A 26639-nucleotide genomic window follows, 5' to 3' on the forward strand; every position below is an offset into this window, starting at 1 on the left:
TAAGCTTACAATTAAAGCTAATTAATAATGTATCAATATACATTATCTTTATTGTCAAATATTAACTGACAGTTGTTCGAACTTTATCATAGAAAAATATTTAGAATACTCTCCCAATATTAAGCTCCGATAAAGTTTATATATCTAAGTAGTATTACTTAAATGTATATTTTGCCTCATAGTATTGCATCGTAAAAATTGATTCCCGATTTAGTATTCTATATACTATTCGTAATAATCATCAAGGGGACAATTCATCCGAAATGGTCACTGGTTCTCTAATTTCGAGTTGCTCTTTAGACTCACCGCTACGTACTGTTTATTCCAGTCACGAGTAGACCTCTTTATTAACTCTGTTGGGTAACTCAATAACTCAATTTGGTACAGAAGGGATGAGAAGGGCCTACGTACGTGTTACGAGGCTGCATTAGAAGGTATCGGCAAACTTGGTTATTAGAGGGAACTTTGTTGATCGACAAAGGACAATGGGCACTTTTGTATGGGGAATGTCCCATGGATGTATACTGTTGAGACATATGTCGTTTTAAAGCTCTTAATCGTAGTATTATTTTATTGTATGGCACCAACCTTGGACCACTTGCAGGGACCGAGCTATATAAAAAAAGAAGTTGCGCATATAAGCAGTTATATTTCCTTATACGCGGGATATAAAAAGTTTTAGCGTATTTTATTCGAAAGAATATAAAAAATGCTTTATGTTTTTTGTATCAACACCAATGATAAAGTATTTAAAGGGACACAATGAACAGTTTTAAAAAATCGTCATTCTAAAAATTACTTGATACACAGCGAAATAAGAGTGTATACAAATGCCATGTATATCATGTGAAAAGTATTTTTATAAGCTATTTTTCGTATAATATAACTGGGGTCAAATCGTTGCAGGGACCAAAATAAAACCATTTAATGAGTTAATTAATTGTAGTTAATTACGCCTTAACTTTTCTACTCAACGCCAGATGTCGCTCTAAAGCAAAATCCTACTTGACGTAAAACATTTATACATCGCGGTAATCTCGTCAGTCTTACTCCATCATTTTAAAAAGTATAGACTAGTTTATGGATTTCTAAAGTTATGTCAAGATGACTCTGAATGTAATATTGTCAACAATAATTGTCAAAACACGCAATTTAAAATATTCAACATTGTAATTAGAAAATAGTATATTTCTAATACGCTATAATTTTCTCCAATCGAAAGGCACTCCATTCCATTGATCTCAGAGAGTATGCTCCTTGATGATCTTCACTATTCATGGGGTAGGTAAGATCAAAGTATTATTTTTTCTCGTATAGCTGCTATATAGCGTTCGACTCCATGGAAAATAAAGGCTCCAAATTATATAAAAAATGTAGCATATATACAAAGTGCAATTTAGATAGTATTCCAGAAAAAAATGCGCCTATGTAAATGCTGAAAAGTTTCCTATCGTATTGTCGAACAAATTCATATCTACTTCTGATCTACGCGACCTTAGAAGTTTGGATTGTCCTACCTAATCATTTTACATTTTATTGTTTTCAGAACAAGAATTATTTTACTTCCCACTGTCTATGTAAGGGGACTTAGAGCGGATTCATACTTTACTATACGTGTCGTGTCGAATGATAGTCCCTATGTCAGTTTCTCCAATTCTATTTTGCGTAGGATAAGTTAAAAAAATAATTAAAAATATGTGTTACCGTATTTTTATTCGTGAAATGTTATCTATATTTCTAAGTTAATGATTGTACTATACTTCCAAAATATGTCTGACAAACATTTTATATGAAAGCCATTTTTCCATGTAAAAATGAACTGTTATAGGGACCATCTTTTGAATTTATGATAATTTATTCATATTTTAATGTACTCGGGTAATATTGCAGGCATTATATCAGCACCAAATAAATGCTGTGAACCAGATATATATTAAGTGGCGAATAACGTTTCCAAATCGCATTTTCTTTTGACATATTTTTCTTTTTTTTTGCTCTTTTTTTCACGACCGGTTTGGCCTAGTAAGTCGATGATCCTGGGTTTGAATCCCGGTAAGGGCATTTATTTGTGTGATGAGCACAGATATTTGTTCCTGAGTCATGGATGTTTTCTATGTATTTAAGTATTTGTATATTATATATTATTATGTCGTTGTATGAGTACCCACAAAACAAGCCTTCTCGGCTTGCCGTGGGACTCAGTTAATTTGTGTAAGAATGTCCCTATAATATTTATTTATTGTTATTATTATTGTATGTCCGGTAACAGAACTCCCCAGGAGCACTCGGGTGTGTAAGGTCGCTACTCCCCAACTTATTATAATTGTTATTACTTTCAGCATTTTTAAGTTGTTCATCGGACACTGAGGCCATTGAAGTTTCAAGCTGGCGGCATCAAAATGGAGTACCTAGGTACTGTTTCAAATAAATGTGTGGTAAGTAAGTACATTTGGTGAAGTGGAACTGCTGATGTTGATCAGAAACGGAACTCTTCCACGCGCGTGATTTGTCTTCTTTGTTAAGTTTGTAGCGAGTAAGTTTCAAGTACCAAGGTTTTTAGGAACCTTTGTGTCAAGGTAAAGGTCTGACGATGGGTTCCATGAGGAAGCGAGGGAACACCTCAAATCTTATAGGCATATAGTCATTTTGGATTTTCATCAATACCTTAAGCTTTTTCATTCCCACTAGTGGCATTTAATGAAGTGGAACTACTGATGTTGACCAAAACGGAACTCTTGAACGCGCGAGATTTTTCTTCTTTGTTTTTTTTTATGATATAAGAGGCAAACGAGCAGACGTCACACCTGATGGTAAGCGATTACCGCCGCCCATGGACACCTGCTAAACCATAGGGGTTGTAAGTTCGGTGCTGGCCTTTAAGATTGGAATACGCTGTTTTCTTAAAGTTTTAAATATCGTATTGGTCCGGAAATACCGCAGGCAACAGATCATTTCATAGTTTAGCTGTATGAGGCAGGAAGTTTCTAGAGAAATGCACAGTTGAGGACTGCCAACCATCTAAGTGGTGAAAATAAAAATGTTGTAGCGTAGAGCGATGACGAAAAGAGGCGGCAAGGATTAATCCGAGCAATTCGATGGAACACTCGCCGTAATAGATTTGTCCTGATAAGTTTGTAGAAAGTAAGGTTGTTAAAAAACATCTGTGTCTAGATCCAGGTCTGATAGATACCTCAAACCTTATAGAAATACATATAGTTTTTTTTGGATTTACATCAATATCTTTAGGCGTTTTATTAAAAAAAAAGCTACATTTAATCAAGTGGAACTGCTGATATGTTCCAGAACGGAACTTTTCAACGCACACGTTTTGTATTCTTTATTAAGCTTGTAGTGAGTAAGGTTCTTAAGGTGTACTTAATACATCAATGTCCAGTTCTGATGATGGGTTTCATGAAGAATCGAGGGAATTCCTAAAATCTTTTAGGCATACATGTAATAATTTCTGGGATTTTATTTACATATCAAGCATTATTATTAAAAAAGTGTCATTTGACTAAAAGTAACAGCTGATGTTGACCAGAATGGAACTCACCAACTCGCTCGCGATTTGTTTTATTAGTTAAGTTTGTAGCAAGTAAGTTTTAAGTATTAAGGTTTATAGGAACATTTGTGTCAAGGTAAAGGTCTGATGATGGGTCCCATGAAGAATCGAGGGAATTTCTTAAATGCTATAGGCATATATGTAGTACTTATTGGATTTTCATCAACATATTATCAACTTTTATTCACAAAAGTGACATATGATGATGTGGAACTACTGATGTTGACCAGAACGGAACTCCAACGCGTGCAATTTTTCTTCGTTAAGTTTGTAGCAAGTAAGGTTCTTAAGAAACATTTTTGTCAAAGTACAGTTCTGATGATGGGTTTCATGAAGAATCGAGGGAATTCCTAAAATCTTATAGGCATACATGTAATAATTTCTGGGATTTTATTTACATATCAAGCATTTTTATTAAAAAATTGTCATTTGACTAAGTGTAACAGCTGATGTTGACCAGAATGGAACTCGCCAACTCGCGCGCGATTTGTTTTATTAGTTAAGTTTGTAGCAAGTAAGTTTTAAGTACTAAGGTTTTTAGGAACATTCGTGTCAAGGTAAAGGTCTGATGATGGGTCCCATGAAGAATCGAGGGAATTTCTTAAATGTTATAGGTATATATATAGTACTTATTGGATTTTCATCAACATATTATCAAGTCTTATTCACAAAAGTGACATTTGATGATGTGGAACTACTGATGTTGACCAAAACGGAACTCCAACGCGCGCAATTTTTCTTCGTTGTTAAGTTTGTAGCGAGTAAGGTTCTCAAGAAACATTTTTGTCGAAGTACAGTTCTGATGATGTGTTTCATGAGAAAGCGAGGGAACTCCTCATTCTCTTCAATTCTTATAGGCATATAGTCATTTTGGATTTTCATCAATATCTTTAGCTTTTTTTATTCACATTAGTGGCATTTGATGAAGTGGAACTAGTGATGTTGACTAAAACGGAACTCTTCAACGCGTGAGATTTTTTCTTTTTTTGTTTGTTGTGATATAAGAGGCAAACTAGCAGACGAATCAACTGATGGTAAGCAATTACCGCTGGCCATGGACATCTGTTACACCATAGGGATTGTAAGTGCGGTTAAAGTTTGAAAGATCGTATTGGGCCGGAAATACCGCATGTGACAGATCATTTCATAGTTTAGCTGTATGAGGCAGGAAGTTTCTAGAGAAATGCACAGTTGTGGACTGCCAACCATCTAAGTGGTGAAGATATAAATGATGTAGCGTAAAGCGGTGACGGAAAGAGGCGGCAGAGATTAATCCGAACAATTCCTCGGAACTTTTAAGTTTGTAGAAAGTAAGGTTCTTAAGAAATATCTGTGCTAGACACCAGTGTCTAGTGTCTAGGTCTGATGATGGACACCTCAAACCTTATAGAAATACATATAGTTTTTTTTTCATCAATATCTCTAGGTGTTTTATTTAAAAAAAGTTATATTTGATCAAGTGGAACTGCTGATGTTGTCCAGAACGGAACTTTTTAACGCACGCGTTTTGTATTCTTTATTAAGCTTGTAGCGAGTAACGTTCTTAAGGTGTATTTATATCAATGTTCAGTTCTGATGATGGGTTTCATAAATAATCGAGGGAATTCCTGACATCTTATAATTTCTGGAATTTTATTTACATATCAAGCATTTTTATTAAAAAGTGACATTTGACGAAATGCAACAGCTGATGCTGGCCAAAATGGAACTCGCCAATTCGCGCGCGATATGTTTTATTTGTTTATTTTGTAGCAAGTAAAGTTCTTGAAGACATTTGTGTCATAAGGTCTAGTTCTGAGGATGGGTTCCATGAGAAATCGAAGAAATTCCTCAAATCTTATAGGCATACAATACATACAGTAATGTTTGGATTCTCGTCAACATATCAAGCATTTTTATTTAAACAAGTTAGTGATATTGACCAGAACGGAACTCTTCAACGCGGGGTTTTCTTATTCTTTGTTAAGTTTGTAGCAAGCTAGGTTCTTAGGAAACATTTGTGTCAAGGTCCAGTTATGATGATGGATTCAATGAGGAATTGAGGATTTTAAATCGATTTGAATTCACAATTGGGAGGAATTGAGGATTTTCGTCAACATATCAAGTTTTTTTTATTTGAACAAGTGACATTTGATGAAGTGAAACTGCTGATATTGAGCAAAATGGAACTCTTCAACGACAAGTATTTTACCTTAGGCGTGTTTTTTATTTTATTTCGTTTATAGCATGTAAGGCTTTTAAGGAACATTTGTGTCAAGGTCCAGTTCTGATGATAGGTTCTACGAGAAACCGAAGGAGCTTCTCATATTGTATAGGATAGGCATACATATAGTCATTTTAGGATTTTCATCAATATTACAAGCATTTTACTCAATAAAGTGACATTTGTTGAAGTAGAATTGCTGATGAAGAACGGAACACCTCAACGACTTCCAGATTCTTTATTTTTATTACTCTTCTTTCTTTTTCATTATTCTTAGAACAGGTATTTCTACTAAGTGAACCGAACTGCTACTATTAAAAGTAGGTAGGTAGGTAGGTTAAATAGGTTAAAACTGTAAGGATTATTATGTATAAGTAGTCTTTCTTTTAATTAAACATAGGTAAGTAATTCTATTTAAGTATAAGTGTCTTTAAAAAAAACATCAATCGACTCTTATCTGTCACTAGTTCCAGTTTCAGAGTATAAAATCCGGGTACACAGCCACGGCCAGCCGGGTAGCCAGACAGTTCGAATACGGACAAGTTATTGTGAATAAAAAATCTTATCGTCTTGCAAAAGTTATTGTCATAAATGTATAGGTTTCGAATGCATGAATATAAAGTTAAAATGCTGGTAAAAGTATTAGTTTTTATCATTAACCATTTTATATCCCAACAAAACTGTTACCCTTACAAAAATAAAATGCTTTCATTACCTAATGTAGGTTACGTTAGGTAATAAATAAATAAATAGGTAGGGACAATCTTACACAGATTGGCCCCAAACTAATCAAAGCTTGTACTATGGGTACTAGGCGACGTTAAACATACTTATTTAGATAAATATATATTTACGTATATACATAGAAAACACGCATGCCTTAGGAACAAATATCTGTATTCATCACACAAAGAAATGCCCTTACGCGATTCAAACTCGGGACCATCGGCTTCATACTTCATAGGCAGGGTCACTACCCACTAGGCCAAACCGGTCGGCAAAAGGTAAAGATAATTAGGTAAAGACAATGAATAATTAAACGTATTATAAATTGACACCAATATCCATCAAATAGTATAACTAGGTATGCTAAGAGCGGGCTTCAGGCCATTACGTCGCACCTTTAGAATTAAACTAATTTGACTCAAAAAGTACGACTACTTTATATATGTAGTTTGGTAGAACAGTAAGAACTCACTATATGTGTCTCTTTTTCATGCGGTGAAATCCCCCCACCCGGAAAGGGTAGCGACGCCCATTTTATCGACTCTCGAGTCGACTCCAATCTGATACTAATAGTAAGTAAGTACTTACTTAGTAAGCAAATTGTAGTAGTCATCCCTTCTTAATAAAAGGAAAGTATTGTAAAGATACTACTTTTTAACCGACTTCAAAAACTTTCTGAACCAATGTTGAAAATTAGTTATCGTTTGAAAGTGGGTATATAGTTCCAAGATGGTCCTATTTTTGACAAAACCACGAGGAATTAAGGGAACTCCCCAAATCTTATAGGCGTTTTTTAGTTTCATCAACAGACCACCAGGCATTGCCATTCAAAAAAGTGCTATTTGAAGAAGTGGAACTTCTGATCAGGACCAGAAAATAACTCTTTAACGATGCGTATTTCACGCTAGACGATTTGTCTTCTTTGTTATGTTTGTAAAGAAGCTACTTGCTTAACGAGGTTTAAGGAATATTTGTGTAAAGGTCTAGCTTACATCATGGGTTCCATGAGGAATTGAGGCAACCTCTCAATTCTTGATGGAACGTAAAACTGTTTATTGACATAATTGTCGATAGGTATCCCATCTGCTCTAATTTACCCCACTTGACGGTACTTACATGAAAAAAAAAACTTCTTTTAAAAATAGGAAACCGACTTCAAACATAGGTATTAGAAAACAATACAAAAACTGTTATTGTATTTTCAGAAACCATACGGAAATAATGAGGATGCATCGACATAAGAAGAATCGAACATGGGCAAGATAAAGTTCAAGAAAAAAGCAAATATAATGTGTACTTGTGTGTAGACAAAGAAAGTTGAAAAATAAAGCATAATTAATGGCCATAGAATACAGAACCGATACACGAACATTAAGACTATTAAAAATAGACATATAGGTTGATCGTACTACTCGTACTAATGTATTTCTTTTGTTCAATTATATTATTGCATTAAAGTTAGATTCTCTAGATATATGTATATTATTCATAGGTTCTGTATTCTATACGAATTGTTTCAGTGTAATTATTGTACTAAATACCGTTGACCGCCTGTCAACAGTATTTATTTCTACATTACTATCACAGAAGATTTTAGGCCCTACAGTAGTTTTTGAATTAGTATTTACTATGGACAAATATAGCGAAATGTGAGTTTTTACCTAAATTATCAATCTTTTGTGAACGTGGTGTAGAGTATATACCGCCTAAGACTGAAGTAGCTACGCGGGCAACGTTTTCAAAATAGAATCGTGTTCATGGTCGGCCCATGGTAAAAATAATTAGGTACACGTAGACCCGCTAAATAAACCCCGTGGACCCACCAGGAGAACATATTGGTGAGACTAGAGATAATACACCGCTTTAAGGGCGGTCGCACTCGGCATTGACATCTGGCGTCTAGATGGCGGGTGGACCTCAGCGAATTTCAAAGAAATATTTATAAACATCCAATGACGTCCGGCTCGGACACCAGATCTTCAATCTCCTGATTCCTGTGGAGTCTCCAGGTTCCATCCTCTCCACGTGTGAGTCCTAGGATTTTTCGCGCTGCCAGACTCCGATGACTCAGGCACGTAGTCCAGATGGGTGAGGATCGTGCAGCCTGGAGGGCGTACTCTGAAGTTCCAAATGGCCGAAGACCGTCTAGACGTCCTAGGTAGGTCCCGCTGGAGAGATGAAATGCAAAAAGACCTTAGCGAACTCGGCGCCGTCGACTAGATGGAAACGGTTTTGGACAGAGAAGCATGGCGGTCTTTGGTGTCGGAGGCCAAGATCCACTTCGGGTCGCTGCGCCATAGCAGTAAGTAAGTATTTATAAACATACTGTACCTTCTGTGTACCTAACCCAAAACGAGATATTTAAGAAAAAGTCCACCCGCCATTCTGACGTCAGGATTGCGGTTGGACCTATGAAATCTTGCATTATACCGCACTAAAAGTATGCAGTTATATGGTACAGTCGCCATCAGATATATCGGAGTGGCCGAGGTGCTCAAAGATCTCTAAACACGCACTCTAACCTCTTGACAGTAGAGGCATGTTCAGATATTCGTGGGTACCTTGGCCGCTCCGATATATATGATGGTGACTGTACCTTTAGTGTACCTCTGTAAATAGAAATAGAAACCGGTGTACCTCTCCCCAAAACAAGCTAGGCTAAGCTCATGCACAATATAACTGCATACTTTTAGTGCGGTATAATGCAAGATTTCATAGGTCCACCCGCCATCCTGACGTCAGGTTGGCGGGTGGACCGTTTTGTAAAATATCTCGTTTTGGGGAAAGGTACACTGGTTTATATTAAAGGTACACTGAGGTACACAGAAGGTACAATATGTTTATAAATATTTCTTTGAAATTCGCTGAGGTCCACCGCCATCCTGACGCTTACCATATATCTAAGACCTTAGGGGCAATAACGATAGTGCTAGTTCAGTTGTGTCATTCACAAATTCGAGCCAATCGTGCTGTCTAACACAACTAGATGCGATCAATCGCGTGCATAATGCGAACTCATCAACCAATCACGTTGTGGTACTTGTGGCGTTAGACTGCACGATTGGCTCAAACTCGTGTGCGTAACACCGCTGTACTGGCCCCATTCTTATTGCCCGTAAGGCCCGTCCTCAGATATATTATGTCAACGACACAGTCGCGATTTTAAAAAATCACATCGCTTCTGCTACCAAATTGTTGAGCATAACGTTTTCCTATCCATAGGTTCCATCTGTCCAGTAGGATCCACCATCTCGATCCACCAGATTGAAGAGATTGTTACTTAACCCTTTACCAGGCCAAGGGATATATTTCACCCACATCTTATATCGGTTACCGTAGTCAGGTTTTAACTCCAAACCACCTACAAAATATTTTGTCAATCCCTGAAAATATTATTTTATGATCTTCATTCACAACACGCTTCTAAATTGCGTAATATATCTTTGGCAGCCGTTTAAATTCACTTGAACGCAAATTTCAGTAAACTACGGAGAAATTCGAACACTTTTCATAATTTCTATGAAACAGAAGTACATAGGTCGAACAATTTTTTGATATTTTGTAGATTTTGAGTGTTGAAAGCTAATGTAATCGGAAACATTGCTAAATATTCATGCATTATTGTGTATGACCAGAATTAGGATGTGGGTTGACATTATCCCATGGCCTTATTAGAGTTTAACTGTGTGGGAGCTATATTTCCCATGGCCCGGTAAATTGTCTTGTCATGTCATAAAAACTCACGTCAGTAAGTGATTTTTTTTCAGTGATTGATATAATGTTTCGTAGGAGATTTGGAGTTAAACCTTGACTATTATAACCGATATAAGATGTGGGTGGAATATATCCCTTGGCCTGATCAAGAATATAATAAGACAAAATCTAGTATGACAGTTCATTACTTAGACAGGCGATGGGATAACCTTAACCCACATTTTTATTTCTGGTTTAAAGGAAGATCTCCGACGTTCATAAATACATTTTTTACAAGGCGTTCAATACGGTTGCAACAGCATATAAAGTACGTATTAAGACACGCTGGTTCTTCGGGGCCTGGTAAAGGGTTAACTGATGGATCGAGATAATGAAACCTACTGAATAGAGCGGGTCGATTGGATATAACAAAGTACGCTTATATGAAACGCTACTCCGGTGTGCGAGTGAGACAGTCAGGCCAATTTGACCTTGCATTTGACAGAAAACTGACTCCATCAAACGCTACCAGTTCCATTGCCGGCCTCTTCGCTGCCTTCTATAGTGGTTCAATCTTACCTTGCTTATGAATAATAAGGGGCGTGCACACCGATATTAGAGTAATATTGGAATCATATCAGTTAGTTGCGGGCGTCTCGCTCGCACAAATACATGCGTATAAGTGCGAAATGAACTCACGAATGACAGCTAACTGGTATCATTCCAATATTATTCTAAAATTGGTTTAATGTCAGTTGCACTTTCGAATTGGCCTACATAGCGATTTCCTTAGCCTGCACACCGGATCGGCGAGTGGGCCGGCATCTAGCACGTAAAGCCACCTCATTAGGTGCTTTTAGCCTTTTGAACGGCAAGAACACCTAAAGATGTGGTGAGAGAAAGCCGCGCGTCCCTCATGCACTGCACTAGCTTTACAGCTTGCATTGCGACCAATGTATGCCGCTCACCGCCCCGCCGGTCGCGTGGGTCCAATCCACGGCCCTAGAAGACGTACTTCACATATAAACAAGAGCACGCGAGCATTTTGCGAGTTGTGTATGTGTACTTGTGTTATCTAGGCGCACAAACGGTTACAATAACAAGAAGTGTACACCGCGTGTGCAGTCCAACACGGGAGCACGGGTGCGATTCGAAAATAACGCGCTAGCGACGCATTACGACGAAAGTGCATGAGTATTACATTAGGGACTTTGACAGCGATTATAAGAGCTATAATCATTAATGTGTTCATGGCCCTTAAATCATGTCTAGTGACGGCGCCTTTAGGTGTTCTTGACGTTCAAAAGGTTAAGGGCGTTTGCTAGCTGGCGCTAGTGCACGGAGCGGGCAAACACGCGCAGGTGCCTTTGTAAGTAAAATCAGTCGCACGCGTCCGCGCCAGTTAGCGTTGCTCAAACTGTAAGAGCTCGTTCCCACTATGTCGGATGTCGTGGCGATTTTTAATCGTACGTTCCACTGGCAGAACATTTTATATGAAGCTGTTCACACTCGTCCGACAACGATTTTGTGTCGGATACGACATAAAATGTCGTGCGTTTTGCCAGCCCTCCCAGCCCGGAAAAAAATCGTGTCGTGTCTCGCTCGCGTACGAGTGAATATAGCGCTGTTCACATTTTGTCGGATGTCGGAACGATTTCGCCCGCACACCGGCACCCCCTCACACACCCGCGCGTCGCTGCCGCGTCGTTGCGATCGCTTCTTAATTCAGCTATCAAATTCTGAAATATTCATAAGGTAAATCTTTCCCTGAGAATTGGGTGTACCCAATATCTCCTTTTTTTAACTGCCTCTAATCGTTTCTTTCGCAAATAATACAAAACCACAAACATTTCGTCGACGTTCATCTTGTACTAAGCCTCGCTACCCACTCGAAAAATACACGCCAGCTGCGATCGTGCACGACAGACGACTAGTGGGAACAGTACCGCCGACACCCGATTGAAATCCGGATCCGACATCCGACATAGTGAGAACAGCGGCAACGACACACGATTAAAAATCGCCACGACATCCGACATAGTGGGAACGAGCTCTAAGCCGCACGCCCGCTCCATGCACACGCGCGACGTTGCGGACGCCCTATGCCCTAAACCTTACTTGAAAGTGTGAAGGTTACTCTGACAGCGGCTATATCAGCTATAATGTATTTATGACGCTTTGAGCATAGCTAGTTACGACGCCTTAAGGTATTCTTGGCGTTCAAAAGGTTAAGGGCGTTTGCTAGCTGGCGCGAGTGCACGGAGCGGGTGCACGTGCGCGGGTGCCTTTGTAGGTAAAATTCGTCGCACGCGTCCGCGCCAGCTAGCGTCGCCAGTTACTGTTTTTCGTTAACCCGCTTCAGCTAGCAAACTAATCGCAAATGGTCCGAGATTGGCGCAATAATCATGCATTCCCTTATCTGGATCTGGATGCACCTATTCACCAATGCTTGCTTTAAAGTAACTTGTCGACTCGTCCTGATAATATTTGTGCGACCGTGAAGAAAATCTATGCTGTCACTTATTTTTCAATTTATATGAAATAAAGATGTTAAATGTATTCAAAAGTTTTTATTTAATAAGGTATGTATAAGTGCTCTGTGCATCCGCACCAGCTAGCGGTGCCCTTAGCAAACCAATCGCAAATGGTCCGAGATTGGCGCAATAACCATGCATTCTCTTATCTGGATCTGGATGCACCTATTCACCAATGCTTGCTTTAAATTAACTTGTCGACTCATCCTGCTAATATTTGTGCGACCGTGAAGAAAATGTATGCCGTCAGTTATTTTTCAATTTATATGAAATAAAGGTGTTAAATGTATTCAAAAGTTTTTATTTCATATGTATATATAATGGAACGAAATACAGCTACTATCTTAGCTTGGCAAGCAGTTAAGAGTCGCTGATGCTTTTATTGTATTCACTGCGTTAATTTTAGGTTTAAGATTCTTTAATCTCACTAAGAATTTGACAATTCACTTACATGAGAACTTAAAACTACACAATTTAATCCTGCTTCATATGGCAAACGAAGGAAACGTTGCTTTGAACCGCGACGCAATCTCAAATGTTTCACTTTTACACAATTTTCCTGCAGAGAGACAAAACAAGTATGTACATAGTACCTTTTTACGATTTATTTTATCGTTACAAATAAACTTAGATTTATTTTCTTGCTGCTAATTATGGTACTCCAACTACTCCATAAATACATTTACTTACCTACTTATTGCTTAGGAATCTTATTTCATGTTTAATAATAAGTTTATATAACGTTTCTAGCGGGACATAACGCAAACTTTAAAAAATGTAATGCTTTTTCTACCTTTATCACTCGAATATGTAAGAGCAAGAGAGATAAATAGACGAAACTTACTAGTTCAAGGTAACCACTCGTTTTATTGTCAAAGTTCCGAATTAAACAAACTTATTCTTCGGTGACATTTTTAGCGTTTATAAGCGACTATACGGATCCAGCATTTGCCGCTCATTCGGTTCTCCTATTGCACGCAAGATGTCAGTACTAGAGAGGATTTGAAAAATCATAATTAAGTAGTTTAGTGCCATTTATTGAGCAGTAATAATTTAAAAAAATATATAAATTACTTTTTCATTATATTTCAGGCATGCAAAGTGATGTAAATGGTTACAAAAGTAACTCTATATGAATGTCATTTTTTAGTTCCAGTTTACGCCGCAGCGCATGATCAAAATTATTAATATCATCTTCCCTGGACACTTTCGGTCTTTGGTGTCATATAAGTAATTAATGCTTAATTGAAGACCTTCCAAATAGGATATGACTCAATTGTATATACCAATAGTAAAAATTACCCAAACTGCTACCAAGGCTCCATCTAGTGCCAGGTAGAACAAACAAAGCGGCATTTACCACAATTAATTAACGAAAAAACTCGTTTTATTACCGCCCCTGCAAGCATTTGAGTGCAAGTATATATATATTAAAATACCTTATAAAAATGTCTTTTAAATGATATATATGGCTTGAGTATACAAGCAAGTTTCAGTGTTTAATAGCAGTATTTTTAATTCAAGCATATGTTATATCAACTAATTCCAGCCCTGTACGTACTTAAACGTAAGTAGTGGTAAACAGAAATCTAGAATTTCTCATATTCTTTCATACAAAACACCTAACAACCGGCTACGTAACAAGTACTTTGTAAAACAACAGTTTATATTCGCCACTCTTTTTTTTAAATTGCTCAGTCCCTGCACGTTATCCAAAGTTGGTGTCATACAATAAAATAATGCTAAGAGTAAACCCTTTCAAACGAGATATGTCTCAACAGTATACATCCATGGGACAAATTGCCCATTCTCCTTTACATATACATATATCGTAAGTATCTTTAGCAAATGTTTGACGTATCTTAACGTTGGAATCGACCCGTGTGACTTGCTAGTAAGTATCTAATAAATAAATCAGACATTATTTTTAATGTTCTAGGTATGTATTTTGTAGTATTGTTTTTGTTCTTACTAGTTATGTAGTACTTAATGACTAATTATAATCTATATAAGTCGAGTTAACAAATCCATGTGACCCCTGAAAGACATTACACATGTGTAACTAAAAGTGTTTATCTTGGATTGGCATTAATGTGTTGGGTCGAGGTCAGAATACCGGATGACGTTAGAGTAATGTTTGCTTTCACTAAAAGCTGGACCGAACACTACATGGAGACCATTATATAAGTACACATCGATGTGTTTATAGGTATACTACTACATGCAAGACAATCTTATCAATAAAATCAGTTGTGCAAAGGAAACCAATGCATGTTGACAATCAAATTTAACACATTTTATATACTTATAATTAGATTTTGCTTTTATATTAACTATGGTCGGATATCACAAACTACCTCTCTCGTATTCCACTGACAAAAGTCAAATTTGAAATTTCTGTACAAAACGATTTGAGCAAATTTAATTACGATAGCTGACAATTTATGCAATGAAGCATACTAATCCTACATTCGTTTTTGAGTTATTCAATGATATTAGTTATAAGTGGGTACGAGGACTGCATTGCTAAAAGTCTTTCTAAATTGTCTTGCTAATTATCATTAAATTATTATCAATAATCAACAAAAAACGTACAGCTCTCTTACCCTCCCCCATCTCAGTATATTGCAGGTTTTTAAATCATTGCATCATAAAGGATTCCAGATTTCACTTAGCTATCTGAATTAGTAAACTAACAGAAGAAATATTTAAGTTTACTTTCTTGGTTCTATTCAAGCATTTTCCAATTCAAACGCCTGTTTTATTCGTGAGCGAAAAATAAATAAAATACAGTATCTAAACAGCTGCCTTTCCATTTATTTATCCTCCTCACAGTTGTTCTCGCTTATTACAGTTTATTCGCAAAGTGTTTCACTATATTAATAACAGACCACCTGCAGAAATTCAATTTCTCAGATCGCACAGAAAACATTACAGGAGCCTTCACAATTCTGTAATGGAAGTAGCATTGCGGAGGTATTTTGTATGTTGTTTTATTGTAAATAAATGTTTTACTCTACATCAAACCTGGCTGAAAATCGATTAGGCAGGTCAGCTTTCATCGGTGCTCCTACTCCGATAGATTATCCTGGGGTTTGTTTCATGGGAGATCGCGGAAGTTTAGGTACTCACACACACACATACTTCGGTTTAATTAGTATGTTTTAAAGCATTACTGCGTTTCTTGTATCAAAGAGATAGGTGGACGAGGCTACCACCGAGGGTAACTTAGTGTAGGCAACTCATAAAAAAAGTAAATTTAATCGGAGTCACATCACACTCGTCACTTTGACGACTCAAACACTTGACTATTGTTGTATACAAGGGTACAATGATTGGTGATCAGTACGAATTAACAGTTTACTCGCGTTTGCAGAAAGTGTATATTTATTTGCTGATTTATTATTATTATCAAAACCGCTTTATATTAGAAAAAGGAAGCTGATCTGGGGCCTTATTCGACATGCACAACTGTCAAATTTCGCGTCCACATCAAATCAACACTTGATTCTATCGCATGTTGATTGTATCAAGTGTTGATTCTATCAACTGTGGATATTATCATTTGGAACAATCAAAACTCATTCATAGAAAAAATAATCAAACTAAAATCAACTTTTGTTTATTACTACTATACAGTTTGTAATGGCTCTGAACTCGAAGTGGATCGGTTTGATTTGATTGTCACCTGACTGTGGATTGCTAATGTCAAATTTTGACAAGTGTTGATTTTATTGCTAGACTTTTTTGTCCATGGGCTTGGGCACCATCTTGGATTTTTTGACGTACGACAGGGAATACCCTTCCTTTCATACAATATATGGCATAGAGTAAGGCGTCTTTTTTTTAAAACATAACTTTACAATAATCAGCGACATCTTGTATCCGATAGGATAAGTAATGCGCTATGAATAATGCGGCGGCGAGTAGTGAAACTATACCTGACAATGTCAATCAATTAAAAAGTGACCACACGGTTGATGGTCGATAAAGGCGATTATTAATTGAATTTTAACGACAATAAAGCACTATTGACATGCGATCTTTTTGTTGAACCCACACCTACACGTCGAATAATGCTCGCTCCACATATTCTCCTAGAATAGCTCAAAATTCTAAAAAAAAATCAAGCAATTTACTCCGCACCCAGTTGCTTCTAAACCACGTTCACGATCCAAGTTGTAAGTATACCTTAACACATCTTTCAGGCATATGATTTAAAGTCCGTTTTTTAAAAATTACGAGATGGTTCATGAATCCTTTATTATTTTTCCAAAAATTACGCTATTACATTATTTATAAAAAAGATATAATAACTGTTAGTAACTCGGTCACTTGGTCTATCACCAACTATTTGAATGCTCTTTGTATGTATACGCAACCCCATTGTACAGTCGCCATCACCATTAAGACCTACTGTATGGTCTATATTACACGTTTGGCGGGTAGTGAAATTTGTTTAGGTATCCTCCTTGTGACTAGTTAGAACAGTTTGACGGGATGACGAATAGGAACAGATTTGCAGTTTGACCAATAGCTACAAAATTACGATGTGTCCTAATAGAACTAAATCTACTTGTGACGGGTTGAAACAAATAATACTGCTTTTGGCGGTGTGACCGGTTAGAACAAAATTTTGGTGTGATGAGTTGATGCCTAAATCGACCTAAGTACTTATTGTTTATATAAACCTACAAAAAGACGATTCCTATGTACAGGAGATTAAATACATATTATGTTATTCAACTACGAATTAAAAAATATATATTTCTGTTTACACATTTTTTTAACGTTTTTCTTTAATAAAATAAAACATTAAAGTTTTCTGTGACTATATTTCATTTTCTTGAGTGTAGATTATTAGTTTCAGTTTCCAGTTGGTACCAGGAACTAGGTACACCTCTTCAAAAACTTTGCTGGTGGTTCGACATCTGTAAGTTTATATATAAAATATCATAAAAACACTTAAGATAAAAACTTATAAATAAATTCTGGTCGGTCGGTGGTGTGTCCAGAAGGCTGCTGCCCCTCTGGATAACAATGCTGATCCGCCGATTGAAATATAGGCCAGGCCTCTGGTCACCAGAAACCTTTAAAAGGCGTTTTGACATTTCCTCATAGACCCACGCTAGGACCCCAGGGTTTCAACTTCAACCCCAAGCGCCACAAATATGTAGCTAAGGTTTTAAATTCTAGACTATGAACATGAAATATTGTTCTCTAGTTAGGGAATTAGAAAAAAATAGTAATAGGAGACGGCCGTGGTCGTGGTAGGTAGGTACATCATGCGTGGGCCAGGCAAGCCCTGAAATTATGCACCAATTTTACTATAACTTTGTTCACCTATTGACTGTTTCCAAGATAATCGTTTTTAATATGTAGTCCGTATAATCGGGCAGTATAATTTGCCTCATATTTTTAACACAAAATAATTATCGGTACATATATCTGTGGCCCTAGTGAAAAAGGGTACAAGTCTCTGGCAGCGCAGGTGTAAAGGGGTGTAAGTTCCACGTAACACTTATGCCCTTATACACCTAAACTCCCAGAGACTTGTACCCTTTTTCACTAGGGCCACAGATATATGTACCTATTTTGCAATATTTTCTTGTTTGCATCATTTAGTTACTTGTTTACTCCGATTGACGTGTTTATCATTTTCGTTACTATGACAGCGCAATACTTTAAATATTGTAACGTGAAGGTTGAGTCCGGTGCCAAAATAACTCACACTAATTTAAGACCCACCTTACAGTTTACATAGCGGCATTGTCCTACGATGCTTTAAATGAATAGGTACGGTAAACATTTAAATACTACTACTAGGCGTTTATTGCGCGTACTCAGTCGAAAAAGTTTGAAACCGATTTTGACGAAGAGTGCATGCGTATTGCATATTCGAGCGATAGAGAGGCAAATAAAGACAGGATATAGTTGCCTTTTCTCAATACAAATTTGAATACTCAAGCCGTAGCCATTTTGGTGGTTATACTGCTTTGTATATGTGCGTAAAAATGTGTATGTGTGGATTTTTAGGGATGTGGACGGGTCGATTTTGATCATATTATATATCGATAAGTGCTACACAGCGAAACTTCGATATCTTCACAAGAAATAAACATCACACATGGATAATAAATATTTTATAATATAATAAGATAACTAATTTCTTGCAGAAAACATGTTTTAGTAGTTATTTATGTATCGTAATTAAAATATCCTGGTCCTTATTTTACTTTTTAGCTTCTCTATGTGCAATCGGTATGTCAGGCTTCTGTCCAGTGTAACACCGAGATACTTTGGGGAATAGTTATGTTGTAAGGCTGTCTTATGTGCCAGCTTATTGGACAGGTGGAAACAGCAAACTTCGGTCTTAGAAGGATTTGGGCACAGGCGCCAACGGGTGAAAAAGTCGGCGGCAGAGGTCATATAGATATAGCTACATGATAAAAGTCGGACGCCTGTTTTTCTGCCAATGCCTATTCATAAATCTGTTAAGACCTTTTTTCTTGATAACACCTAAAATAATAAGTTTATAATTAATCTCAATGTCTCCAGTTTGCTGTTTATTCAAACAGAAAAATCCAAATTTCTCAGTCATTATACGACCGCTGTCTTATATTATACGCCATTAAAAATTCAACATTAATAACAATTAATTAGGCATATCGTCCAATTTATAGTATGGCACAGGTATTAGTTCTTACAAAGTTGACCTTAATTTACAAATTTATAAGGAGTTGATGTAAAAGTGAATTGGAAGAAGTTGATAAGCAGACGCAACCAGCTAGTCGCCGAAGCTCCGCTTCCCTCGGATGAGCCAATTAAGCCTGCACCTAACAGGCTCTGACTCATAAGGGGCTTTGAGCTTGCTGTTGCGTCAATTTTCATATTAACAAAAAAAGCTAGTCTAACAACACAATTAATGATTATTTTGCCGCATTCTTCACTATCTCTCCCTGTCTCACTGCCATCTGACCTTCTAACCCAGAGGGGAAAATATACCTTATTGGGGCTACTTCTTCCTCGTGATATTTTATTTAACCGAAAAGTAATTGGTAAAAGTTAAATGATATTTTGCACACAAGTTACAAGATGTTCATTGTTAAGAGCCGGGGTTAGGACCCACGACCATTGGTTTTAAAATCAAACTTTATATATAATTTGTATTTTTATAATAAATCAGTTTTCTTTTTGACATTTATTAATTGTCAAGATTTTTTTAAATCCTGGACAATTGTCACATGTACGTTTTTATGATAGACCTACATCGACGCAACTGCATGTCATTGTCATGGTTCTTGCGGTTTATTTTTATAACGCCAAGATCGGAATTTGGCAGCTAACTCCATCTTGCGTCGAGTAGAAGAATCAAAATCGTACAGAAAAAACTACTCTCTGCCTTAGGATCCCCTTTCAAATGTCATAAATCCAAACATGGCAGCCATACCCATCGACAAAAAAGTCTACCGTTGATCTAATTTCATTTGACAGTTAACTAATACGTATTCGACACGCTTATATTTGACAACTAGAATCCTGACTAGAGCTGGGACTGCGTACCAAAAGTACGTCTCTGTTACTCGTACCAAAAGTACGTCTAAAATACCACTTTTACGAGTATGACCCCCAATAGGCAGTTTACGTATTTGCCGGTCTTAGGCGTCTTACAAAATAAGGATTATATAAGCAAATATCGACTTATTATTTCGGTAGGGGTCGGAAATATTATGACGTTTTGAGTGAAGGCTATGAATCCATTGACATATTTTTATTATATATTATTACACTATTTTTAGATACAACAGACGCCCAGACGACCGTCTGTTAACAAAATTTTGTTTTGCTTAAAGTAACGGTAAGAATGGAGGTACGAGGTGATGAAAGTTTCATATTTGTTTTATTTCAGAAATCAAAGTTCGTACTTTTAAATACTCGACAAGCTAAAAGTAGTCTATTACAAAAAACCTGTTCCAAAAACTATTCCGGTACAAAGCCCCTCCTCTAGTGTGGATATTGTTCACTGACAGGTGTTGATGATAGCAATTCGACAAGTCACAATATTTCCCACATCAAATGGAAATCAACACGAAACGTCACTTTTAGCATGTCGAATAAGGGCCCTGTTTGTCTACTTTAAATACTTCTAAAGTAAATAACTCTGTTGCTAGGTAACTGCGTAGATCATTGAAGGCTAATAAATACCTCATACAAATTCAAAGACACAAGCTACATATCAACCGTAATTACAAAAATATTGAGTTACACCTAATATAATACCAGTTCATTGGCTTGTAGGTATAGAAAATCGTAGGCCGACATACTAAAATAATGAATACCTATCTGTAAGTCTGTGCCTTGCTGCAATGTTTCCATTCGTTTCCTGCGTTGCGATTACTCAGAATCTCTATGAAGCAAATTGAGCTTAAAGGATTGCTGGAAAACCTACAGAGAGTAGGCGACTGGTTTCCTTTTACGGTAACTTATTCCATGCTAGCGATGGAAAATTCACAAGCTCTCGGCCATGTTGTAAAGTAAAGACGACAATTTCCATTTGTAAGCTTAGCCAAGCCATTTCTGGCAGCATTTTTGCCGAAAATCAAGTGAGCGTTTCGCTTGGAATAATAATAGTATAAATTGTGAGTGCTTTTTGAAGGCTTATTGGCAACGCAATGGAGTTCTTATAAAGTTTGGCGTGTTTATACATATGTGATGATGAAGATAATATATGTATGTATGTTTACTAATACAAGGTACAAAAACAGAACATATGTCATTTTATATCTACATAAATGCTTAATTAGCGTGCCAGCATTGGATAAGTCTTAGTCTGGAGAGTGGGCGACTGAAGGCTAAATTGCAATGACGATGACCTACAAATCATTTACAAAAAGTCATCAAAAATAAAACTATAACCGTTTAACTAAACCAAAACACATTATCAAAATATTCTCCTGTAGCTTTGATACGCAAATGCAAACGTTATGCCCTTTTCTGGTACAAATTGGATGTTTCTATTTTTCTTTCATACAAACTTTTACCCCCATTTCACCCCCTTAAGGGTTGATTTTCAAAAACTTTTGTTTTATTTTAAACTTAAACCTACTGTGCAAATTGATGTTAAAACTTTCAGATTTTTAATTTTGGTAGTTTAGGACCTAGAGAGAACCTCCTCCTTTTATAAGTTAAAAATGACCACAAAGTGCTTGTTCGTAATTATGTTCGTGACTCCGAGTTCGGCAATTGGAAGTTTTATTTTACCTTCCATCACTAAATGTACTTTTCATCACTAAATGATCTATTTAATGGCTAAAAATGGTAAATGTGAACAAAAGATAAGATCTTATAAAAATAGAGCTAAAGCAATATAAAATAGTATGGTTTTAATTTTAGACATACCGAAAGTTTGCCGCGGCCATTGAATAAGAGTACATGCTCCGAGCGCTAAGGAAATATTCAACTGTCAGTTTTCATAACAATTTCCGTAAAACTACTTGCCTTCACTGTGTATATTCAAGAGGAAGAAATTAAACTGCTCTCAGGGGGATAATCCTGACGGGGAGAGTTTGTGGGCGGTCCAGTACTAAGTATATTTCATTAGTATTAATTAATTTTATGCGGCTTATGAACCCTGTCCCTCAGGGCGAACTTTTACAGATTACTTACCGAGTTTTAGCAACCACTTACCTACTCGTTGGGACTGCATTTCGTTTTAGTGTTTTTTGGAATGAACGAAGCATATAATTAGGGGAGGCATTTAACGGATTTATTCTATTTTATTTATTGAACACCATGCAAGCTTACAGTTTCAGACCAATTCACTTACATGCTAGGAAAACATAAATTATCAAGAATAATAAATATACATGCTAACGAATCAAAGACATACAAAAATATAAAAATCACGCACATAAAAATGTCAAAACTAATTCAAATTGTCATTTTACTTACAGTCTAAGATAACAAAAAAATAAAATCAGGAATATGATAAAATAATATAAATAAAATAAATTAAATGTCAAAACCGATTACATAATTACCTCATACAATGTCAGTCAATCTTTATAAAAATTTAAAAATATTCTAGCAATTTTGCACAAGTGTGCTAAACGATCGGCGAAACCTCGCGATTAAAAGTACTTTTGAGAATGTTGACGTAAAATAGTTTGAAAACCTTTACGCACAAGCTAAAAATAATAAAATCTACATATGAAAATATCTGTACGTACATAGTTCCGTTATTCCGTTAAATGATATTCTATTCTATTCTATTCTATTCTTATTTCTCCTGAGTGTAGAAGTAATCATGGCTTTTAAGCTGCACGTAAAGTAAATATCCTAACTTTATTTATTTTTTAAATGACTGACAACGAGAATATCTTGGATGCTTAAAACAGCCAAAAATCCTTATTTTCGTACTATCGATGATCTTTTTGTCACAATATTTGTCATACATAATAATACCCGAATGTCAAGTGTACTTTATAATTGAATGTGAGTTATATAGCCGGACAAACAACTTTGACAGTAGAAAAAGGCGCGATATTCAAAATTTTCTATGGGACGATAACCCTTCGAACCTACAATATAATTTGCCCTTTGTTATCATCAACTGATGATATTAGAATGAGAAATTAGAAAACAAAAGCTTTTGGCTCTAGGAAAGTGGAACAATGTTAATTTCGGTCGGTTCCAAGTTCGGTGTCAAAGCTGGTTTTTATTTCTATTAAAAATGATTGTATTAAAAATAGCTGTATAAATAAAAATAGCTGAGCTAGGCGATTCTGAATCGTGTTAGCGATATTCGACATGATACGAATCGTGCAAATAAATAAATAGGTGGTTGTATTGTTAAAAGGCGAATATAAAAAAGATTTTAATCAGAAATTCAAATAATCGAGCTGTTAATGTGGTTTTGTTGATGGCTCTACATTAATTGTTATCATACGACGGGAAACGATTGAGCCAACTCCATTACTTTGATAAGTTTGCTAACTGTGTGCTAACTTTACCCATTTGCCATATTGGAACAATTCTCAGTTGGAAATTAACTCGGTCTGGCCGAAATCCATTATTTGCTCATGTGTGGACTGGTAACCTTAATTTTTAAAGAGTTCCAAAGAGTACCACTTACTGGAGGGCCACGGAACGGACGCTCCGAGCGTTACATGCTTTAGACCTCTAGTATGGCCAATATATATATACAAATCAGCTCTCATAGGACCCATATTGGTGATAGGACCTTGCGGTTATGAGCTGCTAGTTATATTATACCTATAGACAGTTGACGATTTGATTGTCGGACTTTCGGATTAGCGGACTCGTACCTCGACGACAGACTGAATGACGTTCACCTGCCGACTGAAGTGATATGGGCAGCTTGCAGTTATGCGCCACATATTAAAAAACCATACACACCTACCATATACTGAAAATTCACTCGATAGAAAGTCGACATACCGGAAAGACGTACTTTGCGGCTAACGGTAACTCAACCCGGCCTTAACATACCTACTATACGGCCCAAGTAAGTTTTTACGACGTATAACCTTGCCACCTCGCCACTTTTAAATAAGTAGGTACTCCCCCTACCTTGCATTTCTTACAATAGAGTATGGATACCAATAGTAACTACTTAAAAGCATCTACCGGTCCGGTATATTTACTTTCAACAAGCTGTTTTAAATGGTTGAAATGTAAAAATGCAAAAGCATTTAATCCAGATTCTGGAAATTTCAATATCAGTTTAACAAGTATCCCTAACTTGCAACTTAGTCGCGTACTCGGTGAATGTTGTCTATAATGTTAATTAGGTTGTCAGTTAGTATAGCTCCGGTAATCTGGTAAACAAGTGATATACCGGCAGCGTAGTTTGGGACCAATGTTGGTGCAAATGCTTGACAAATATTATGCGAGTTATGTAACATTCAGCCAAGTTGACGTTAGTTTCACTACCTACAGTATAGCGTTTCGAAGCGTTGACAAAGTTTATACTTGTTTAAGCTATTTCACTAAATACTAATGTAATCATCGAACTTACAAAAGAAAACGAGGTTAAACACGTAAGTATAGGAAGCGCGGATAGCGCTCTAGGGAATGTTCAGTTGGGAGACTGTGCAATGGCAAAGAATTAAGTTAAATGCATTTTTATCTATAAGTAATACATAATATTTCAAGTACAAACCGTTTTGGCGATATTAACTTAGGGTTTAGCATGCGATTTTATACAAAATCTAAAAAAAAATGCAGCCGATAGTAAAATGATTTTGCAATGATTTTCTGCTGATGTAACTAGATGTTCACCTCAAAAAGGTATTGCATTTTATCAAACGTAACACTAAAGAAACCGTACAGAATTTCTCTGGGTTTAGATACATATCTAAAGTGAAATTGTGTCGTTGTATCCGAATCTTTTAATTTCTCAATATGCAAATGGAAAGCTTTAGCAACTGCGTCTTCGGCTCTGAGGCGTTGCCTTAACGGGCCTTCCCGCTCTTATCTCGATCTCGAGTAATTTGCTAAACGTTTTGTATGGTAAATAATTGGGTTAGCCGACTTGCTCGAGAATACCCTCGCCGATATCTACATCTAAATACAAGCTTTAGTTGCCTGAGTCATTTAGCAAGTGGCCTACGATTGTTCGATTAGATCGATTTAGTCTTGAAAACAAATTAGGTATCTGAAGATTTAGAAACTTGCACTGCTACTATTTATAGCTACTAATTTAGAAAATGGCGATAATTGAGGTAGAGATGAAAATGAGATTGAGATTAAACTTAAACAAAATCTTTTACATTTTATTATAAAATTTATAATTAATGTTTAATGTATATAGATTCGATCTAATTAACTACATAACTCTATTTTCGTTTATTAAACAAAATTTGATAAAACGGCATGTAAACAAATTTACTTGCTATTTTGTTTACGTTCTCTGCTAGCTCTTATACTTGTACTTGCTGCTGTATGTATTGCATTTGTTTTTGAATTTTTATAATTCAATTACATTTGTTTGTCAAGGAATAACAAAAAACCAATTAAAATCGAATTCCCTGGGCTTTTTCACAAGGCTTTCATCTTCCAAAAATACCTTATTTGGACAATATTCTCCAAGTGTTTGAGTTTGCTTAAAAATAATTAATGCTCGGGCTTGCGGCAAAGTAAAGCGTTTCAAATAAATAACTGAAAACTTTTTCAATTCCATCCTGCGATCCGCAAATTGTGTTTTGCGTTTGAGTAAATCGAGAAATGAATAGGTAACAAATTTGGCTTCCGCAAAACGGAATTAATTAAGTTTCTTTCAACGCGCCTGAACGTTGAAGGATTTGGAAAGTGCTTTTGTTACTTAGAATACGTCGTAGAAGGTAGATACATTTTAGTAAGTGCGTAGATTTAGTCGCTTAGTACTCGTTTCAATGCACAAATACCTACTTTATTAATCGTAGTAGTTGCGACATTCTGATAATTTTGGTTTGTTTTAAACAAAATAAATAATTAATTACTTACGTAATAAAATACAATTTAGATGCAATTTAGATCAGTAAAAAACGGGTAGATTTATTTATAGCAACATAAATCCATTATATATTACCGTCGTTTCCCTAGCTGTTAAAACTAATGAGCTCTGCTATTCTGTGGTAAAGCATTTTATAAGTATATAAAATGAAGTATGCTAACGTTGTTTAATGAAAAACTATTCGCTATATTGCGGACTGTCACCAAAATAAGTCAAATTTGTCCTATGAAGGTCCTTGCACCGTCAGATGTCTTGCGTTGCCGTCAAACCGAACAATACGAGTACAAGGGGCGGTCCCCGGGGACTCACAATAGATAATCAAGTCACAATTTGTAACATTGAACAATAATCAAGCATGAAAACAATGAGAACTTAATCGAACGAACCGTTCGACGCCGAACAATG

At 36.4% G+C, this 26639-nt stretch overlaps 3 long non-coding RNA genes across 3 annotated transcripts; 2 read left to right on the top strand and 1 right to left on the bottom strand.

Annotated features, from left to right (window-relative positions):
* Positions 1 to 1779: 1779 nt before the first annotated feature.
* On the top strand, positions 1780 to 10469 carry LOC133523643 (uncharacterized). The gene is made up of 2 exons (XR_009800258.1): positions 1780 to 2412; positions 7697 to 10469. It is a non-coding gene; the product is annotated as an uncharacterized LOC133523643 (long non-coding RNA).
* Positions 10470 to 11842: 1373 nt separating this feature from the next.
* LOC133523644 (uncharacterized) lies at positions 11843 to 13007 on the top strand. The gene is made up of 2 exons (XR_009800259.1): positions 11843 to 12457; positions 12507 to 13007. It is a non-coding gene; the product is annotated as an uncharacterized LOC133523644 (long non-coding RNA).
* A 4478-nt stretch (positions 13008 to 17485) lies between these two features.
* LOC133523645 (uncharacterized) lies at positions 17486 to 18166 on the bottom strand. The gene is made up of 2 exons (XR_009800260.1): positions 18062 to 18166; positions 17486 to 17649 (listed from the first exon to the last, which is right to left on the bottom strand). It is a non-coding gene; the product is annotated as an uncharacterized LOC133523645 (long non-coding RNA).
* Between the last annotated feature and the right edge of the window lie 8473 nt (positions 18167 to 26639).

Source organism: Cydia pomonella, chromosome 12 (assembly GCF_033807575.1).
Source record: "Cydia pomonella isolate Wapato2018A chromosome 12, ilCydPomo1, whole genome shotgun sequence".
Classification (NCBI taxonomy): Eukaryota; Metazoa; Arthropoda; class Insecta; order Lepidoptera; family Tortricidae; genus Cydia; species Cydia pomonella.